The sequence below is a fragment of the Anopheles aquasalis genome, chromosome 3 (genome assembly GCF_943734665.1).
Source record: "Anopheles aquasalis chromosome 3, idAnoAquaMG_Q_19, whole genome shotgun sequence".
In the NCBI taxonomy this organism is placed as follows: Eukaryota; Metazoa; Arthropoda; class Insecta; order Diptera; family Culicidae; genus Anopheles; species Anopheles aquasalis.
Genome location: NC_064878.1, coordinates 55892302 through 55906048, shown reverse-complemented (window position 1 = coordinate 55906048; position 13747 = coordinate 55892302). Strand labels below are relative to the sequence as shown.

General features: G+C 52.4%; 1 protein-coding gene across 2 annotated transcripts in view; it reads right to left on the bottom strand.

Moving 5' to 3' along the window:
• The window catches only part of LOC126575559 (ETS homologous factor), a 14121-nt gene extending 1880 nt beyond the window's left edge, over positions 1–12241 (bottom strand). Inside the window, exons 1-2 of one of the 2 annotated variants that reach the window (XM_050236309.1) lie at positions 12103–12241; positions 10975–11885 (exon numbers count right to left, since the gene is read on the bottom strand). The gene's annotated coding sequence lies outside the window, so the exon portion shown is untranslated. Of the gene's footprint in view, positions 1–10974 lie in introns of both variants that reach the window. The other variant, XM_050236308.1, reaches the window with a different exon arrangement.
• Between the last annotated feature and the right edge of the window lie 1506 nt (positions 12242–13747).

The window sequence follows — 13747 nt, the reverse complement described above, 5'->3', positions numbered from 1 at the left end:
TGCGCTCCCCCAGGATGTCCCACGAACCGCTGGGAATTTTCCTGGCCAAAACGACGGATACACGATCGGAGGGCCCATCATGGGGCAGCTCACTCGGAAACGGAAGCCATTGTGTTGCTTCCGATCGTCCGTTCAATCCGGCGTGTCCCGACGGGTTGTGATCTTCAAATCCGTACGCGACTGGGAATGTATCGAGAGAGGGCCTTGGATACAGACCCCGGTGCCGCGTGCGCACCGGAAGTGTGCGGCTAATCTATCGTCACACTCTCTGAGAGAGCAGCATATTCGAAACATCCGTCCGGTTGCGTCTGGCGTTCTGCTTTTTCCACTTGAATTTCGTTTTCTGTTTTTTTTCCCCCAGCTAGAATTGTTGTTTGTAACAGCCGCCGCCGCCGCCGCCGCAATGGTGATGATCGTTGGGCGTGATCGTGCCATCTGCAGTGGATGATAATGACGAGACTGCGAGACTTGGTAGGTGTTAAGTGTTGCACGTCACACCAGTTCTCGCAGCAAATCCGTTTGAACTAACAAACTAGCGCACTAATGCTCGCTAGTGCGAAGGTGCTACTAATGGGGGATGATGATCGGATGCTGTCAACACGAGCACTCTCTTTCACTGTCTCCCGTGCTGTTCTAGATCGAAATGCCACCCGAAAACCATCCGCCGACGTGACAACAGACGAACCGTCTCTTCGACGCAAAGGGTTGTCGCGTGTTGGTAATTGAATTTGGTGCGCACGCACGCCTGACTCGGTGACATCGACGTCATCACCTACGCACGAATCTGCTGCTGCTGCTGCTGCTGCTGCTGCTGCTGCTGCTTCTGTTGCTTCACTACGTAAACTCAATAATGTATGATGGAGGAGACGCACCACCGGCGACAAACGTTCGTGCTGCCGGAAATCTGTAGACGCACGCAACCGTCGCTGCCGACCAGACAGGCCAGAGACGATGTCGCCGGGGATGGAGCCGTGGACGTTTTTGCGGCCGGTGGCTAGACAGCGGAGCGCGCGCTCATGCAGAAAGCGCGCTCGAATGCAAAAAGAGGCAAGACAGATGGTAACAGCACGATGGTGAGCACGATCGCTCGATTGGCCAACCGTCGCACCGGCAGTGTGTCTCGCAAGTCAATCAAGTCGAGTCTGTAGCAGAAGTAATGCTATGAAGCCGGTTTCTGAGGAGATTTGTGGGGTAGCTTTTCGTGGGGAGGTTTTTTGCATCTTTATGGATCCACTTTTCCACGATCCTCGCGCTATTGAACACAATGCAATACAAAAATCTGGTGTTAGTCTGTTCTACTACCACTATCGAATATGTAGCGAACATGTGACCGAATGCTTGTAATCCGAATTATAATAAAAAAAAGTTCTGTAAAGAGTATAAGGCAGATTTTGTGCCAACCATATGAACTCACTGAAAATATTCTTCCAAAAAGGAAGAACCGCTGATTATTGCATTGAGAATTGTAGATTCTACTGCGACAGAAGGATCGTCAAGCGAGAAGAACAAATCGGTGAATAAATCGTCGATCACCACACAGGATCATCCACTGGTACTCCGTCCAACGAGTCACGTATCTGCTGACACACCGTATGTCGAGATCATGGTATGCCGAATCCAAATTCTGATCCGTATACAGCCCAGCCAAGGTTATGGTTCGGTTGGCATCACCATCGTCTGCCAGCTCTAGACGATGCGCACTTTGTCTGCGCGGCCGCCGATGTAAACAAATCTCTACCCTCCGGCTCCGGATCATTAACGACCGACCGAGCAGTCTGGGACGGGAGCCCTGAGACCGCCCAGCAACCTCCTACGATGACGCGTGGGTCGAAGACGGTTATTTGATTACGGGCGCGCGCGCGCGCGCGTTCCGTACGCCTTTCCCGTATCTTCCAGTGATAAGCGAGGATCGTTTAATAAACATTAGAGACACTTAAGGCCCGGTAAGGGCCAAGGGAATCGAAAAAGGAAATCTCCCGCCCCAAAAAACACGATCAGACACGCCCGGTTGATCTGTGGTGGTTGGCGATCGTCCCCACTAATCCCTATACGAACGCGACTGCTTGCGACCATTAAAAACGCGGGATTTCCTTATTAACTTCACCCAACGTGGCCGCACGTCGCGCCTTATGTGGCTTTCTTCCTTCCAGCAGCAGCAGCAGCGGCACCACCGGTGGCCACGGTACCGTCTCGTCGACCAAATTTCTTCTCGGCTTCACGCTACATCCGTTCTATAGAGCGCGGCGAGCGTGGCCTTGCGGTGGTCATGTTGCATTCGCTTCCTGCAGCCCTCTTGTCCTCCTACTCCTCTCGCTCTCTCTCTCTCTCTCTCTCTCTCTCTTCTTCGCTTCCTTCCTTTCCTGGCCCTATTTGTTATGTTTGGTTTGTTTACGCAGGATTTGGTTCTTTCGGTTCTTTACCCATCCTTGTCCTCTTCCTTCTTGGCCTCATCTTCTCTCTTGGACCTGGAAGTCTTCTCTTCCCTCATCTTTCTTCTCCTCTGGCTCCTCACGCCCGGCGTGTTCGCTTATACGTTTCCTGTTTTCTAGTGTTTCGCCCCGGCCGGGGGCTGGGTATTTTGTTTCGCTCCACGCCACACGGTTCTACGGTTCTCAATTGATTTCCTTCCTCTTTCTTCGCCCCCTGGTTGACGATTCTGTCCCCGGGGTTAGCTCGGTTTGTTGTTGGTTGTCGCTGCGTTGCTTTTTCCGTCCGTCACCGGCACTTCGTTTCCGCTTCCTTTCCTGCGTTCCTGCTGCGTTGTTCGGTATTCCAGTGGACGGATTCGTCCTTGTGCCGTGCCGTGTTCGCTGCGAACGGAAGCCGGGGCCACGTGTTTAGTCGGTTGCGTGTGCAAAAGGCTATGCGCGAATCCTCATCGGTTCTAGGGCAAACAGCGCACCGGCCAAGGCAGGAAACATAGCCTCGAAAATGGAGAAACCGTGATCGCATACCCGATCGAGCGCGCAGGTCAAAGACGATCCAAGCATACGCTACACAGCAGCATTACGTAATTATCCTATAAAAAGCGTCACTTCCCCTTGTTCGTGGCTGGTGCGTCCCCGGATGTCTGCAATGATGTCTGGATCCCCGCTCGTCGCAATACGACGCCAGCGTGAAATAATGTAAGAAATACAGCGGAAGAAACCAGTCGAGAACGTGTGTTGCGCCGGGGATAAATCGGTATCTAATAACTTCTCTATCTGTCCTCGCGATCGCGAAGCGCAAACGAACTCGGCGATCAATGATGGGTGATGGTGGTATGGGAACGATCGCTTGCTCCATAAATCTTGAGTTTTTTTTTTCCTTCACCATTCACCCTCTCTCTCTCTCTCTCTCTCTCTCTCTCTCTCTCTCTCTCTCTCTCTCTATCTGTACTCGCCGCCGCTCTGTCGCATCAGTAACGCACCGCACCCCAAATTGCTGCTCCCAAGATGCTGCGCCGCCACACGCCGACCTCATTCGCGCGCGCTCACACATTGGTGGATGGGCGGACGGATGGGAAGAAGGTCGCCATCGCTCGTGCCAACCACCAACTTCACAGGAAAGTAGGTGAACCGAAAAGTGCAGGAAGCGAACACAACGAATGCGTGTGCGTTTCCATTTTCGAACGCCAAAAAAAAAACCAATAAAACGGAACGGAAGCACCAGCATACATCACATTTCGGGAGGATGCTGCTGCTGCTGCTGCTGCTGGTCTCAGCGCATCGACGGCGCGCTCATCTGTTGCTCATAATTTAGCATCCGGCTTGCCTTGGAAGGGGGGCACCGAGGGTTTGAAGCTTAGAAGGCGATCTACCGGTCTGTGACATAGGCACAGAGAGCAGCGCTTCTATCCGCCGTGTACGTGTACGCTGGAGAAGCCACAAAAGCTGATCATTGTACCCAGAAAAGCTGATCACTGATGCCGGTTCTGCCCCATCCGAGGGCGGGCGGAGACTAGCGGGAAAGGGGAATGGCAGGGCTGGGCAGGAAGCCGCACGGAAGGAAAGTGTAATTGTCAAACCGTAATTACAAGCGTAACACCGGAGACGGAAGCGACAGACGGTCGACCGGGGGGGGAAACGCGGGAACAAATAAAACACATTCTCACCGGGTCCCGCGAGTTCCTCAGATTCCCGGTGCCCTCTCTCTCTCTCTCTCTCTCTCTCTCTCTCTCTCTCTCTCTCTCTCTCTCTCTCTCCCCTCGGCGTTCCCGCTCTGCACCACAGGAGACTAAGCCGCCGAGACACGAGACGAACAATTACCGGGAGTGTGTGTTCTTCGGTGACGTTCTTTCTCCTCCTCCTCCTCCTCCTTCTCCTTCGTTCGCTCGCCAACGACGAAGACAACCGCTGCGCTAGTTGGACGCATCTTCCTGCTTCCTCTGCGCCGTGATGATGATGATGATCATCATCATCATCGCAATTTAATCAACCTTCACAACCGGCGGTCGGTCCAGTTTCCGCCGCTATGTCGCCTCATCGATGGCGATGGCAATAGACCGCTGCCCGCATTCCCATTTTCCCGTGGCGTAGCGTGGCCACAACGTGGTTGACATTGCGCATTGCGCCCATCCCCGGGGTGGCTCTTAATTGCACACTTCCTTGCCGTACCGAGCGCACCAAAAACTGGACAATCATCGCGAGCTGGTCGCTGGTGATCGCGCATCCGGTCCGGGATGATGCGCGTTGTGTAAACAATCGACGCCGGAGCTGCCGCCGATCTTTGGTCGCAGATAACGCCGGTCTTGGCCGAAAAAGAGCCAAAACACTGGGAATGGAAAGCAGGACTTATCAGCCAGCCGAGCCGGAGGGAGACTGTCTGGAGGGAGGTCATAGACTTGGAGGTGATTGCGGTAGATGGCGGCGTCTGTGCCCGGGCGATGGCAATTTAATGCCATTTGGCACTAGAAAAAGCAGAGAGCAACAGTCCTGGCGCTAATGACCCAATACACACACTCCATTGGGTCAGTCGCCAGTCGCTTGTCCTGTCTTAATGGATGACGCGTGCACCAAGGGTCAGCGGAGTCGTCTAATCTGGGGTGCGGGCAGCAATGGAAGACCTCAGCAAATAAACAACCATTATCGGCTTCCGCAAGTACTCCCAGTCCCAGGACTGCCAGGACTGACACGTAATTCAAACGGACAGCTAAGGCGAGTGAGATCTATCAATCTAGTAGCGCACGCGCACGGTTAATCTGGGTGTTGGCGACGTTAACGCAAGATCACAGACGCAGCCGTTCTTGATGAAGCCCACTAACGATGAGGCACACAACCGGCGGATTGCCGCAGCTGCTGATTGCTGCAAGATGGCGCAGCCGGTGGTCTCGTTCTCACATTTCCGAGAGGCCGCGAGCCAGAGTCAAACCAACGCAGCCGAGTGCAGCGAATGGAAAATCCACCGAGGCATAACGAGCAACCAACACCAAGGGAGGTCCCCCCCCCCCCCGCCCACTTCACACCGGAATCGAGGCCAGCACCGTTATTTACACTCCAATTGTTGTGTTCCGCGCGCGCGTCTTCACCAGGGATGGCACGCCGGTTCGCGGTTCAGAATTTCCAGCTTTTCTTGGATCTCACTCGCCCCTCACCTCACTCGCTCATTCTCCTTCTTCCTTCGCCGTGTCGTGTGAATTAATTTCCCATTTTATACCCCAACCGCCGGGCTGGCTGGCTGGCGCAACAGGTTGAGCGGAAGTGCGGTCGTCGAACAGCGAGCATAAATTCAGCGCCCGTTCGCACCCGGCACCAGCTCGCTCCGAAGATTCTCCAGCGTGAAAAGCAACCGCGTTCTGGGTGCAAGGAAAAGCGCTCGGTTCGGTTCGTTTTCCTCGGCTCTGTGCGTTCAGCTGTGGCTTCTTCGTGGTGTCGGTTTTGGTGCGCACCTCATTACCGTGACCGCCACCACCACCACCGCAGCGGTGCCGCTTCCGTGTTTGGTTCTGAGCAGAACCAGAGAAAGGACAGACGGGGTGGAACGAGGTTGGATAGAATGTTGATTTTGCAGAAATGCTCGCCTGCTCGCACCTAGGATGTCTAGGAGGTTAATGAACGCCGGACCCGTGGTAATTAAATCATCATTCCAATCTCTCAATCGCCCCCCTCCGGGGAGAGCATTAGAATCTTTCGAAAGATTGGCATCCGTGCGTCGACCTCGGGAAAGGAAATCCATTTTCACGCCAAACAGAGCACCACCACCGATCTCCGGCGGCCTCCGGTTGCTCGAAATTTTTAATAATTCCATCCGCTTTCCCAGCATTTTCCGCGGTTCGGTGGGGCATCATGATATGGGGAGGAGGAGGAGGAGGAGGACGGAAACTCTCTTCCTGAATCCAATTTTCACATCACTTTTCCCGGCTAACCGGCCGCCCTGGTTCACGCACGCAGCTGTCCGTTGATCCGATCATGGTGTGCGCAGCATCTGCACCAAGCAGCCCTTCCAAAAGGCATGATCGCTGTGTTCCGTTGTCGGTTGCTTGGATGGTGGTGGTGGTTGATGATACAGTTAGCTGCTGGTGGCTGGTGCTCTGCTGCTTCTGCTTGATGGGAACAGACTGATAAACAACGGGGCCACGCTTAATATCCATGACCAGCTCCGCTCTATGCCCGGGCGTTGTGTTTCCATTACGGTAAAATGGACATTTGGCCGAGCAAGGGGGATTATCCGCCGCTCCGTGCTTATGGCAAATACGCTTCTGCCAAATGGGGTTTTGTGTTTTTTTGAAAAATTCCACCCAATGGAAGGTCAGTTTGGAGTTTTGCATTTCATTTCAACGTCAAAGCAACACAAACCCTGCAACTATGCGTGTGAACTCGAGAGAGGTCGGTCGACCTACAGGTGAAAACGACCCCAAACCGCTAACGACAATCACTGGCGAGCTGCTGGTGCGTATTGTGCTGAATCAGGAAGTCAACACTCGCTCACGTACGCATGCTGGTGGCCATTTTTAAGGGGACTGGAATCGATTGAGCCACTGAGCCAGCGCGTTCGTTCCAGTTGTAAAGTTAAAATCGAAAATCGTTGAAGTGGCAAAATGCAGTGACACAGTTCCAGCCAGCGAGTGGCGCAGTAAACAAACACACTGTTGACCACACAGCCGCGGCCTGGGACACACCAACTACGTGCGTGAGCACTTCCGTTCTCCGCTGCTTATCACTGATACCGAAATTGGTTGTAGCTCTGTGATATCGAGGAAATCTGATAAACATTAACAGTGGTATCGTGCCAGCGACGCGGAGGGGATTTTCAAATCTGGGCCATGCGTGTGGTTTTTGAGAAGTAGAGGGCATGGCCCTCTCGCTCGCTAGCGGTTGTCGCATCGAGTTCCAAAATTAATTCCAATGAATCAACCTCTTCGTCAGTGCAACAGCACCGCGCGCACGTCTTCATCTGACTCATCTAGACGGCGGCTTCCTTGGTCTCCATAAATAGAGCTCCCGTGGTAGCTGGGCGGCACCGGTACTGCTGCTGCTGCTTCTTGCGACGCCCAAAAGGGGTTTCAGTGGCCTAGGCGTTTCTTATCTTCATCGCGCACCCAAGCGGATGTTGGTCGATGCGCGAGCGCGCGCGCTCCACGACCATTGAAGCGATGAGAGTGTCCGCGTGCCCCGTGGAATCATGACAGCAGGCGACAGAGGACGATGACGACGACACCGACAGCCACGACATCCCACAACAAACATTACAAAATCCGAATTACCGATCGAGTATTGGGCGATCGGTCAGAAGGATGTCTAGACCCATCATCATCATCATCATCATCATCATCATCGGCGTCATCCCTTCAGCGAGACTAATTATTACCAATCCATGGTCGCTTGCTCATCATTTCCACCGGCACCGGATGATGATTGGTGCCGGTGCTGGTGCTGCTGCTACGCACTACAGGAGCCAACACTTCCGGGGGATGTCATGGGTTCGCGATTCGCGAGGAATGATGCGAGGAAAATGATCCAATTTCCGTTCCCGCTGTCCGGATCTCGTGCGATGGCCGGATGGGGGGGTGGGGGGGAGGGGGGTGGAAATACCAAGGGAAAACCCCTTCCTTTTCTTCTTCTCCTGCTTCGTGTTCGTGAACTGCAACTTCTTGGGTAGCAGTGATGATGACGCAAGCAAACCGAGCGATCGATTGTCATATTGGCTCCAATCCAAACAAACAATCCATCGCGATCGCCCTGGGCCGGATGAACGAACTTCACGAGATGCGATCTACGATTGATGATGCTACTGCTGCTGCTGCTGCTGCGTGAGCCAGAGGGGGAGGGTGGGACAGGATATTATGGTTCCATTTCCACCACTCACGCACAGGCACAGACAGACAACCAACGCATCCGCAACCAGCGCCATCGCCATCGCGCACCACTTCGGAAATGGGTTTTTGTGTTTTTTGGCGGAGCAAAGAACATGAACAGACGAGGTTTCCCGCCATTTCGACACAGCATCCGGCACCGGCACGGAGACGCAGCAACTCACGACGCTGACGACGACGACGACCACCACCACCACCACCACCACCTCTGCCACCGTGTTTCGCGTGTCGCCATCGAGTGTTTCCGCTCCGGTTGGCCAGAGCTAGCGATCTCCGGGAAGGGCTTGTGGTCTAGCTGGAAATGAGTCGACAAAGTAACGAACCGGACAAATTAGACGGCCAACCCCCGGACGCCGGTCACACGGGCTGCCGCGCGCCAGCCGCGGTGATGCCGCGGAGAGTCGCGGGAAATCTTCCACCGAAAACTACCCTCCCGCCCGCGACTGGTGCTCGACGGAAGCTTCAAATGATCTTCTTCCTCTCGGTTTCGTTTTCGGTGAAGTTTCCCCAGCGCGCGATCGCGTCACGGAGCATTATCGCGGGTTTTCAATCTCGATCCCTCGATCCCGCGTTTTCCACTCCTAGATCCCACGCTGCTGTCCATCAGCAGCAGTCCGTCTGATGTGTCGTGCTAGAAGAAGTTGTCCAACTCTTTAAATTGTTTCCTCAAAGTTTCCAAACTTTTCTTGCGCCACAGCAGCACCTCCACCGCACCGAGCGGACGCGAGAGATGTAGAGTAAGCAGTTTTTGCGAACTCGATCGGCCTGACGCTTCTCGCGACTTCGCTTCGATCCAGCAGCAACACGATCATTCAGCAGCGGCCGCGGTGTTAAGGCAAACAAACATCAACAAACATCACCGTCAAAGAAGGCAGGGTTAAGAGGTGCGGGTTCGGGGGCTTCCGGTCCGTGCGTGGAGTTGCGCAAAACTCAGCGATCGAGCGACCGAACGAGAACCACGAAAAGATCACCGATCGTGGTACAACCGAACCGTAGCGCTGTGCGAGTTGTTGGAGTTTTGGGAAATTAATAATAGATTTCCTGCTCATTAAACTAGGAACCCGGGGTGGCGGGGGCTGGTCTGTCAGCGCCGCATCAAGCCCTTCTGCCGGCCTCTGAATCAACGTTCTGTTAAATCGGAAAAGAAGGAGATCCCCGGGCGTATCACGTCACCGGAATCATCGAGCACCCGGGAAGACCGAAGGCGTGGGTAGGCGTGCCGTTGCTGGTGATCCGTTTCCTCACCTTCCAATTACGATCCCCCAAAGGGGCCAGCTAGCAAGTGGTGCACGCAGCGTGCACCCCTTAGCGAGCCCTTCTACACACAAGATCTGAAGACCTGAAGATGATGGTAGCATCCCGCCCGGGGTGGGCTGGAGGGAAAGGAAGCGAGAAAATTGATGTTCTTGTCAAAAGTAGATTACACAACGTCGGGGTCACTCTCATTAGAACATCGGTGCCCACTTCCGGCCTTCCGGTGGCCATTGATTAAGCAAGATTTGGATCGCCGCTTGCGTTACTGCTATGCCCGAATGGAACCAATATACCGAACAGAACAAGTGTCAGAGAGTTGATGAGGAGCAGCAGGAAGCGTGTAGGTATAAACAATTGGTCTACAACGTTGGCCGATGGAGACGCGAAGCTAACCTTCAACTTTTTTGAACGACTTTCCTCAACACAACACAACGAGCAGTGCGCGTCCTCGATTAGTTTGCTGGTTGCGGGCGGCTTTCGATCGATCAGACGCCCGCCAGCCGTACACCGAAAAGAGAAATCCGTCGATCGCGGCATCATGAATCGGTTTTTGAGACCCCTTCGCCCCGACCCCCCATTCCGAATTCGATTCCGGCGGATATTGAAAAGCTCGAATCTGTCGCCACTTGACTACCAATTGCGGGGTTTGGCGGCCGCTTTGCACGTCGATCGACCTCGGGCACGTACGCACGTACGCACGCACGCACGGGCTGCACTTCCGATTCGAATTTGGTTGGGCCAGTGTGCCAGTTTTATCGATTTCCGAACGGAATTCCGGAATGTAGTGTGTAATGCGTGTACGGCCACCACCATTTGGGCAGGCACGATCGGAAACAACATGATCGTGTCTATGGATGGTTGACAAAAAATTGTCTGGTTTGGCTGGTGTTGTGTTGGAGTAAGAAAGGAAGAGTGGTTGAATGTCTGGACAGTGGACAGTAAACAGTGGAATCGAGTTATTGAACCGTAAGGTAAGGTTTCAGGTAGTTTTATCCAAGATTTCTTTACACTTTGCAACATGACGACTGAACATGATCGGCGGCCGTCTGCACAAGTCGTTTAGGTAATCAAATAATGAGCCAGCCAGGGTTCATAAATGGCTATACATTGTTAATGGACTACCAAATCGTATGTATTTATTCCACTCGAAAGCACTGGCTGCTTGGCCACAATTGTCGTCTACCGTGACCGTGAGGCCATTATTCAGCAACCCTGACTCCCGACATCGGGAGTGGACCTTCGTATAAACAGTGCCCACCGGAAACTGGATTTAAATGCGATCGGCGGTCAGATCCGCCTCGGTTTTGCAGCTACTTGAGCTACTACGCTACGGGTCTGCAGTGATATGCAGTTAGCAAACCGTGATCGTTGGATGGTGTGCCCGACCTCGAAATGACAAATCTTAACATATGCAGCATCCCGCTACTTACCTCTTCTACCGATCGTTGTCGTTGACGTCGTCGTCTTCGCAGAACCAAAAAAAAAAAGGCCAACCAAATCCGATCACCCGGCGTCGATCGTTTGCAGATGTTTCCTGTTGTTTCGCACTAACTGGGCTGCTGCAGTTTCCTTTCCTCCTTTTATGTTGTTGTTTGTCCGATCCCGAAGAGAACACGTGCCTCACTTATGTTGGCACACCGTCAGCAGTCAGCATAAATCGACACGCGGGCGAATGTAAGTGGAAAAAGAGGACAAAACAAGGAACCGGCTGGCTGGCTGGCTGGCTGGCTGGTGAGCCCGGGAGATGGGATCCGAGCTAATGAGATGGTTCTGAGTGTACCTTTTGGGCTTTGGTTTCGGGTCCTTTTACCGGCTGTTACCACGCTAGCAACAAGCTAACACAATCTCACTCGCGCGTCGCACCGTTTCTTGCCGCTGGCGATCGATCGCCAGCTGAGAGGATGGGGTGGCCCCTCTGGTTCGGTCCGGTTTCTCGTAGCCGCGTGGGCCTCAAGCTGTTGCCGCTCTCTGGTCCGGGGATCTTTTTTCCAGCCCGTAAGCCCCTTTCGATTCGATAGCGGCAGCGGTGGCGGCAGATGTTTCGGCCTGCGGTGCTCGGACGAGAGACACAATTTCTTGAGGATCCGTCACAATCACAGACACACACGGAGGGGGGGGGGGGGACGCGCGAGCTCGCAACAACCACGCACTACACAAAAGAACTGGCGACGACGATACGCGTGTCGGAAATTCGATATCCACGGCCACGGGGAAACCGGGCGCTGGCGGCCAACCGGCAGACGAGCCCCTTCGGCGAGCCGATGGACCGAGTCGAATGGATGGAACTGCTGCTGCTGCTGCTGCTGCTGAGCGTTAAGTCAGTAATCCCTTTGGTTAGCTGCTGTGTTTTAATTGATTATCGTATTTCTAATTAGTGCACGGCTGAGTGATCACGGGAGGCAGATGGGTTTATCCCTCTTCCGGCTCGACACAAGAGGTTGAGAATCGGTTCCAATTATTACCACACACTGGTGGCCCTCTCTTTGCACTACCCTCGATTCACTTTGAGATGCCTTTGGATACTGGTGACCAAAAAAAACACCCCAAAAAGGATTCACCTCATTCACACCACGTACGAAACTCGCTTCAGATCAGTTATGTTGGCGAAAACTGCGTTGACACAGTGCCGGTTTCGTATCTCCGTTAACGGCCGCGGTCTCGCGATCACACGGCAGCAGCAAATTGTTGTCGACGAGTCACAAGAGATCTTCACCGGCAGAGGCGCAAACACGAACTCACCCCTCAACCCTCCATCGAGAGGGTTTTTATGCTTTTCTGAGTCGCTTCCTCCTCGATCACGCTCACCACCGTAGTTACAGTGATGGGCTGAAAAAGATACTGACTCACTCGTTCTTGTTTCATGCGTGCTGCATGATCGTTTCTGGTGCATCCACTGTTATCCTTAGATGGGCAAGGCAATGATAAGAATAAGGAAAGAAGAAGTCAATGCCCCTACCCATTTTGGATGGCATTTGTTTGAGAAATACTTAAACTTTTCATAATAAATTTGGATTTAAAATAAAAATACGGCTTGGTATTTTTATAAAATCATTAGATGCGTGAGGCACTTCCTTTTGGGCGGTGACTGTACCTCGTTCTATCGTTCTGAGCTCCGAGGAAATGAGTTCTATGTCGGGTTACCCGAACGCTCGGAATAAAGATTGATTCGGTTGTAGCAACTATATCATCAAATGGAAAAATTTTAACTTTTTAAGGAATCTCTGAAAAACCGTTTAGTGGAAAAAAATGATGTTGGTTGTTAACTGAGTGAACAGATCAAAACGTTAAAAAATGTTTGATGTTGCTTCACACCCAAACCATTTGAAGCTGTATAAGCCCTACAAAGTAAAGCAAAAGTGTTGAAGATTGAACTTTCTATTATCTGATTGCTTTTGAAGTGAAACATCATGGAGAGCCGTTTAAAAAGTCATGCCATTTTATACAGAACATAAACTGTTTATACTTTATTTTATATTACAAAGTATTTTATTCCTTTTATGTGTTCGTGGCATTTTTTGGTGGCGATATCTTTGTGAATTTTCTATTTAAACATTTACATTTATTACTTTAAATATTTAGTAGCTCAATGTGCCTCTAGAAAATACATTCTGGGCACAGTTTGAAGATATTTTTTTAATTAGTTTTACTGAACATTAAAACATAAAATAATCAGTAACAACAGACAACCATTAAAAGTCGACAATGTTAGTTTTTTCCGACAGAGACACATTCCAACGCAATAAACCCGATCGTCTGCGGCGCAAGCAGATCATCTTGCGGTGCACTTCAAGCGTCATAAAATCTAGGACTTTTTGGACATTTTTACCGTTCTACCACGTTAACCATGTGTGGCTTCAATCCGATCCCTGGCCCACCGTAACGGAAAGAACAGATTTTATATTTATTTTGACATGAAACCGATCACGACGAAGGTTTTTGGCGGGCGGGACTGCGGGTTCAGCCTTTTCCTCGATCCGCCTCGTCGGCGAGCAAATACGCCCACACCGCCGAGTCCGGCGGTGTCTTAGGATCGTTTTTGTGTGGCCAGGATCATGTTGTTTGATTTTATTTCTTTTCCTGCCCGTCCCCGCTAGCGGCCAGGCGGCATCGACAGCGGGACATTTGCCGTGATGGATATTTATTTGGTGACCGCGATCCGGGACCACCAAACAGCCCCGCGGAGGAACTCGGAGAAAACTCCAA